Source organism: Mustela erminea, chromosome 2, assembly GCF_009829155.1.
Source record: "Mustela erminea isolate mMusErm1 chromosome 2, mMusErm1.Pri, whole genome shotgun sequence".
NCBI classification, from domain to species: Eukaryota; Metazoa; Chordata; class Mammalia; order Carnivora; family Mustelidae; genus Mustela; species Mustela erminea.
In genome coordinates, this window is record NC_045615.1 from 32,241,458 (window position 1) to 32,249,515 (window position 8,058).

Consider the following 8,058-nt stretch of genomic DNA (forward strand, 5'->3'; position numbering starts at 1 on the left):
TACATAAACTTGTGGGGAAAGTAAATAGCAACAAAAAATATTCACCAAAACTTTTTTTTTTCCCAGACACCATTTTAAAAATAAAAACTGCCTCATTTTCTAGTCTTTAAAATCACATTTATAATCAGCAAGGAGGGGGCAGCTGGGTGGCTCAGTCAGTTAAGCCTCCAACTCTTGATTTGGGCTCAGTTCATGATCTCAGTATCTTGGGATTGAACCTCACATCAGGCTCCCTTCTCAGCGGGGAGTCTGCTTGTTTCCCTCTCTCTCTTCTCCTTCCTCTGCTCACTCACTCTCTCTTTCTCTCTCTGAAATAAACAAGTCTTTCAAAAAATCAGCAAGGAAATGCCCAAGGGAATTTGGTGTCACCCTGACGTGGGACACCACACAGGGGAGGACAACTGGCACCAAGGGGCATGTGTGGAGCTGGGTCGTACTGTGGGTGTTGGCATAGACAGGATGAGGGGCTGTGTGGCTGGATGGCTGGGGACATACTGACCAGACCCACCTGGACCCTCTCACTGTGCTGCCCAACCACCCAGGCTGCCCTCCTGTGATGTTAGGCAGAGGGGGACAGGGGTCTTCAAGGACCAGGCCAAGCTAATATGTCACAAGCTGTAGTTGCCTTTCTGTGGTCCCTGAGCTCAGGTGCTTAAGGTAGGGGAAAGAGTGGGGGCTGCAGTGAGGAAGGAAAGCAGAACTTGCCCAAAATATCTCTTTGGCATGAGGATTATTTTAGGCTGATTCTTTTTTAAGAAACAGCAGACATAGGGAAAGCTCTAAAAACCAAGTAGAATTTACCATTTTGTAAGAAAAATGTACATTTATAAGGGAAATCTCCACTTGGAAGGGTGTCTTCCTCTCTGTACCAGGAAAAGAGGGGTGATTAAAACTCTAGGAACTTGAATCAATGGAGAATGCAATGACCTAAATCTACATAACATTTTTACCCTTGTTTACTGTGCTTTTCCTAACAGCCCCCCACCCATCACTGGCTTTCCTCCCCTCACCGACATCCTCTTCTGTCTTTAGCTAGGTTTATTACTTAAGGTGATGGTTTAGGCAATTTCAGGTTGTTACACAGTTTTCCTGGGTCTCTCCCGTGTACACAGGAAGTATATATGTTATCAAACTTTTGTTTGTTTTTTTCCTGTTAGTCTATCTTTATTAGTGGATCCTCAGCCAAGTACCTAGAAGGATAGAAGAAAACTATTTTCCCTCTGCTACAAGGGCAGCAGCACCTGCTGCCAATACCATCCTCCTGGCCAACCCCCAGAGTATCTAGAAAAGGAGGGAATGGAGGCAACCAATGACACAGGGGCTTTTCAGAATGAGGGTGCAGGAGCCCAAGTCATTGTGCGAGGCCTTGGGGCCAGGGAGAAAATGAGTCCTCTCCTCTGCCAATTGACTGTGGGGCAAGGCCATGCAGGGCTCTGTTCCTGTCACAAGAGGTACCCCAGTGGGGAAATTCAAGTAGTTTCACAAATTCAAGTATTCACAAGGTCAACATGAGTTCCAGATGGATTCACAATAAGAAAGGAGGTCAAGAACCAGCTTCTGGAGCTTAAGACCAAGATTTCAATCCTGTTCTACCACTCGCTAGAGTTCCTAGCAAGTCATTAGCTTTCCTATCTGTGAAATGGGAAAATACTAGTACCCAACTTGGAGGATATGGTGTAAAGAAAATAAATTAATACACTTAAAAATATATATATAATAGTTCCTGACTATTATATAGTCAGGATGATGTGTGTATAGCACAGAATGATGTGTTAGCTACCACTATTTTTCCAGAAGATGGAGGAACCTTGGGTTGCAGTGATCAGGGGAGCTGCTGTGAAAAAGTAAATGGCTTGTGTTGGGTTTGTACAAAAGGTTAAGTTTTAAATGAAAGGAATTTTTAAATCTAGACACTAGAACACTATGTGTGAAAAAGTGCATAGTGTTTATCATTAGAATGCTGCAACTAATTTTGTCTCTTTGGGTTCTCATCCGATCGGGATTCCAGGTAAAAGCTGTTAGCACCTACTATCAATTTGTAATGGTGAGAAAGAGAGAATTTATTGCAGCTAAATGTTCTCACAGTGGTTTCTAATAATTATAATATTAAAGATAGTAGTCAACATGGAGAAGTTAAAATGGACCAAGCATTGTTCCATGTGCTTTACATAGATAGATAACCTCACTTTATCTCAACAGTTTTAAAAGGCGTTTTATTTTATTTTTAGCAGATAGTTGGTATGTGCCAATAAGCTGAGAAATAGAATGGACCAAGCAACCTGATGATTCCAAACCACTGCATGAAAAGTATGTAGTTATGAAATTAGTAAAGCCAGGGATAATTTCTCTATATTATGAAGTCTGTTTAATATGCTACAGTTGGTTTAAAAACATTAGCATTTTGGGGGTCATATTTCATTTTATGCACTCACATTCACACTGCACAATCCTAGTTTTTTACATATAGACAGTCTCAGAAGCTGGCACTGAGCTTTGCATTTTACTATGTAGGTGATACAAAAACCTAGCCCAGAGGCAGAAGCAGACTAAGTTACCTCAGCAGGACCTTTCCAGAACTCTGGTTCTTGGGTTATATAGCAACCTGAGATAGGTTGGAGAAGTAACTCTTGGAGTAATTTCCAAGCATCACACTCCATTTGTCATTTCATGTTCTTGACCCAGAAAAAGGAAAAGCTATTTAGATGCAGTGGCTGGAACTTTCATTAAGTAAACAAATAAAATTAATGGAGCACAGTGTGTGGCTCTGTGTGTGTGTCTTTCCATCACAATGTCATATGTCATGAATGATTAGGAAGTTCTAAGCAAGATGAAGCAAATAGCAAAGCAATTTGTAAAGCAAAATGTAGATTTATTCAGCAAGCAGTGCTTTTGACCATGTAGAAACAATGATAGCTCCTTAGGAGTTTATAATGATGATACTAGGTTGCAAAGATGGTCTATTTGAATAATAATTAAAATGCTGTCAATATCTGCCAAGAATGACATTTATTTACTCTTTACTATATAGATATTAGCATATACTATAACAAGTTAAAACAGACAAGATGGCTAAAGTGAAGAAACTAAAGATTTTAGAAGATACGAATAAATGCGCATCATTCCTCATAGCTCATTCTTGCCATTTTATTTCTTTAGAATTTTATTGCCGGTTACTTTTTTTTTTTTAATATTTTATTTATTTGTTTGATAGTGAGAAAGAGAGAGAGAGAGCACACACACAAGTAGGGGGAGCAGCAGGCAGAGGGAGAAGCAGGCCTTCTGTTGAGCAGGGAGCCTGATGCGGGGCTTGATCCCAGGACCCTGGAATCATGACCTGAGCCGAAGGCAGACACTTAATGACCGAGCCACCCAGGCACCCCTATTGCCAGTTACAGAATTCTATGTCAGAATTCTGAAATCTCAATCCAGATTATTTTATGGTTATTAAATCAAATAGGTTTCTAAGTTATTATGCCTATAAATAATCAAGAAAGTGTTTCATAGACTATGACTTGACTTTAAGCTTCCCAAAGCCCATTGGCACACTTAGTGGAAAGGAAGCCCAATATTTGGCAAGGGTCAACTGCGTTCCAACCAATTTACTTGCCTTTTAAAATTTTTATCTAGTTGTCAGAGCAGTTATATAAATAATGTATGTTCACATAGCTGGTAGATAAGAGCTAGCTTCTGATTATTTCTCTTATGTCATACTATCCTAAAGCAATTGTTTTGGATTCATAGAAAGATAACAATTAATTGTATAAATACTTTCCCTTTCAAGCAATTATTTCCATGTCTATATAGTGAGTAAGTGATTATTTGTATCATTGGAACCCAGTAGTTAAATAGGATAAAATATTCATGACTCCTAAATAACAGATGACGAATATTTCAGTGATCAATAATTAGAGACTAGTTTTATAAAGCAGTCTCATGAAAAAGACAATATCTTATGGAAGTATTAAAGAAAAAATAATTTTTGTTTCTTGTTTTACTTAGGGAATTTTGAAATCTTAACTCCTGGACATTTCTGTTTTATAATTTCCTGGGATATAAAATAAGTGATATTTTGTTACATAGGAATAAACTAAGCCACTTATCCAAATTTATGTTATAAGCATGCATTACTAGGACTTATGCTATTAGAATTTGCAGTTTTTCTGGAATCCAAATTCACTGATAAATATCCTATCAATATTATGCAGTTAAAACTGTGACTTTGCTGTCATTTAGATATATTTTAATACTAAGACACTTCAAAATCCTAACCAAGCTTCTTTGAATTCAAAACATTGTCAGGGCTGGGAGTGTTTCTCTTGTTAATATGACATACTCTAGGAAAAATGCAAAGAAACTTGAATTTGGAGGAAAATGGGTTTGGACCTTCAGGAAATAGTGAGGATGAGATCCGGTGAAGGATTAACATGGGACTCTAGGATGCTCACATCCCCACTTGTTTACAATAATAAATGTCACCCTTTGCTTAAACGTCACCTTTTGTGATGCCTCTTTAATAAATATATATGTATATATCATAGATATACATATATATGTATTAATACATGTATATAATACATAATATGCCTATTATGTGTATATATATACATTTATTTATTTATTTATTTGAGAGAGGGAGAGATGGAAAGCATGAGCAGGGGATAGAGGGAGTGGGAGAGAGAATCTCATGCAGACTCTGCACTGAGTGCAGAGCCTCAAAAGGGGCTCAATTTCAGGACCCTGAGATTATGCCCTGAGCTGAAACCAAGAGTTGGTACCTTAACACACAGAGCCACCCAAGTACCCCTGTGTTGCCTCTTTGAGATGCACTACCTTTTCTTTCTAAAATTATAGATTTTCCTTTTATCCTCATGACTTAATGAGTTCACATTGTTCAGATTTAAACAATGTTAATGTATACATTTATATATGTATTTTTGTAGAAAATAAGTATCAGAACAATTCAAGTAAGGCAAAAGTCCATGGGAATAGCCTGCTTGTGTCCCTTTAAACTCATCTGTTCTTTCTTGTCCCATCCCTAAATTTGGTGTGCATTGTGTTAAGCCGTTTTCTAACTATACACTTGGTATGTAGGCTTGGTTTTCTTTTTTATGTATATGAGAAATTTTACTCCAACTCTTTGTTGTCTTTTGTTATTGTTGTTTTGCTTTTCTTTCCTTTTTTGGAAATCTTTACAAATACGGATAGATTTTCATTCTTTATTCAGATTGTTATGAACAATGGACATCCCTATACATATGTTAGTATTCATAGGCTGTACTTTTTGTAAGATATATTCTTAGAAGTGGAACCATTTGGCTGGAAGATATGCACATTCTAAATATTAAAAGATTTCGCCAGATTGCTTTCTTTTAATTCCATCCATAGTGTATGAGAGTTTCTGAATACTACACCCATTTCAAAACAAAATTTTCTCTTTTAAAATTTTGCAAATCAATGACCAAAAAAGTCAGTATCTTTATCTTATTTTTAATTTCTTTCATTATTAAAATGTTAAATATATTGGTATGTTTTTATATTTGCAGGTCATTTGCATTTATTTTTTTCTGTTAATTCTTTGCAATCTTTTACCAATTTTTATTGAATCTGTAAGAACTCTTCACATATTATGGAATTTACCATCTCCCTGTTGCACATACCATTTATATGTTGAAAATATTTTTGTCAAATTGTTGCTTGTGTTTTAACTTTGCTATGCCATTTTTTGAAAAGAAGCTTTAAATTTGTATGTAATGAAAATATTTAATTTTCTCTTACGACTACTGAGAACTGTTTAGAAATGTTCTTCCAACCTAGAATTTATATTTAAAAACTTGCTTGCATTGCCTTCTGTTATTTGTTTTAAATTTTTTATTTTTACATTTAAGTATTTTAAATCTATTCAGAATTTATTTTTACAAATTATACAAAATAAACTCTAAATTAATTCTTCCCCAGAGGTATATCGAATTTCCTGAACATCACTCATTTAACATCCCTGCTTTAAAGACTACTAACATACAGATATTTTCATATACTTATCTTTACATACATATAGCTTATATTTATACATATACTATATATGAATGTAAGCAGTTTGCATTTAAATATATATAGTCTCATGCATGTGTGTGTGTGTATATATATATATACATGTTACATGCTTATATTTATTTATATTCTATGTGTATATATACATGTATATTTGGGTATTTTTATTTCATTGATGTATATTGTGATTTCTGTACTAATAATGCATTATTTTAATTAATGTATTTTATAATTTATTTTGACATATTAGAAGGCAAGTCCCTACTTATGATCTTTTTACTCAGCATTTTTTTTGTGTGTACTCTTGTACATTTAATTTTCCAGATGAACCTCAGAATCACCTTAAGATCCATTTAAAAATCCAATTGAGATTTTGATTATGTTTGCATTGAATTTATAGGTCAATTTGGGGAGAATTTATATCTTTATAATATTGAGCCTTCTCAACCAGAAAATTAGCATGATTCTCTACTGATTCAAGTGTTCATTTATGTCCTTCATTAAATAAAGTGTGCTCTACATAGGTTTTGTACATTTTTTTCTGAATTTTATTGCTAGGTATATCATCTAGGACTAGGTTTTGCTGAAAGTAAAAGACTCAAAGTAATAGCAGCTTAAATATGAAAGAAGTTTCTTTCTTTCTCACATACAAGCATCTTACAAAATGTAGGTCTCATAGCTCCGCTGCACACTGTCTTGAGGGCCCCATGTTCCTTCCACATTGCCCTGTCATCTTTCAGATGTCAGGTCTGGTCCTCATGATTCAACATAACTGCAACAATGGCAGCCAACATTATCTGTATTCCAGTTGGGAAGACTGAGGAAAAGATACACAGGAAGGAGGCAAGGCAAACATCCAAGCCTCTTAGAAGGAAGGCTTCAGGAAACAGAATGCTTCCATGTATTCCACTTATAGCCCATGGCCAGAATAAGAAGTCACATGGCCACCTCTTAGTGGCAAGGGAGTCTGAGAACTATTTCCTTTATTCTGGGGCACGATGAGTAAACAAAAAGTCCAGCATTTTATTGGTATGGAAGAAGGGGCAAATGGAAATTAGGGGACAGCTAGCAGACTCCACCACAGTAAATACTTCTTGGTTTTTGTTGCTATTATAAACATGTTATTTTGCATACATACTTTTAGAATGCCTTTTCTTATGATTATGTAAACAGAGTAAAAGTCAGTTATAACTTGAAAAGTAGCGTCTAAAAAATTCTATCTGATAAAATGTAGAACCATGCCACTATGCAATTAATAAAATGACCAGGGTGCGACTGTGTGGCAACTTGACTGAGTTCTAGGGGCAGGCCATATGATCCAGATTCAGCTCAGTGCTACCTGGCAATAGTTCTGCATTTTCTATTACTTGGGCTTGCCAGGATGTCTGAGACAATTTAAGGAATAGTCAGATGGTCAAATGGAAAAGTCAGGTCAAATGGTACTCCTTTTGTTGATACCATTAGGAACAATCAGGCTGGTAAGATCCTATAAAGATGGAAAACCCCATATGGGATCCTATAAAGACTGTCCTCTCCTGCAGTTGCCTGCAGTTCCCTCCCCAGCATCATTCTCTGTTCACACGCCCCTCATCCAAGGGAACAACTTCAGCCCATCTTTCATTTAGAACAGGGGCTCAGAGGAAGCAGGGTATTATTTGCATTACATATAAATTCCTATCAATGAGAGGTACATTACAACAAAAGTTTTTGGTAGCATATGCGAGCTGTCTTGTAAGTAAAGAAAAAGATAGATATAAAAAATGAGCACAATTCGCATGTAACTCCAGTTGTTGAAGGTGGGAAATATACTTTTTTCTCTCCTCCCTCCCTTTCCTTTTTCTTCCTGTTTTTCCTTTTCTGTAAACTTACAAGGGAACTGTGAGATGTGGGGTAGATTGATTTGCACAGCTTTGCTGTTAAATCACCCATTCTGCCACCTATAGTGTTCAAACTCTTCCCATATCATTAATCTCAACTACTGAGCTGATGGGAATTGGACTCTACAAACAG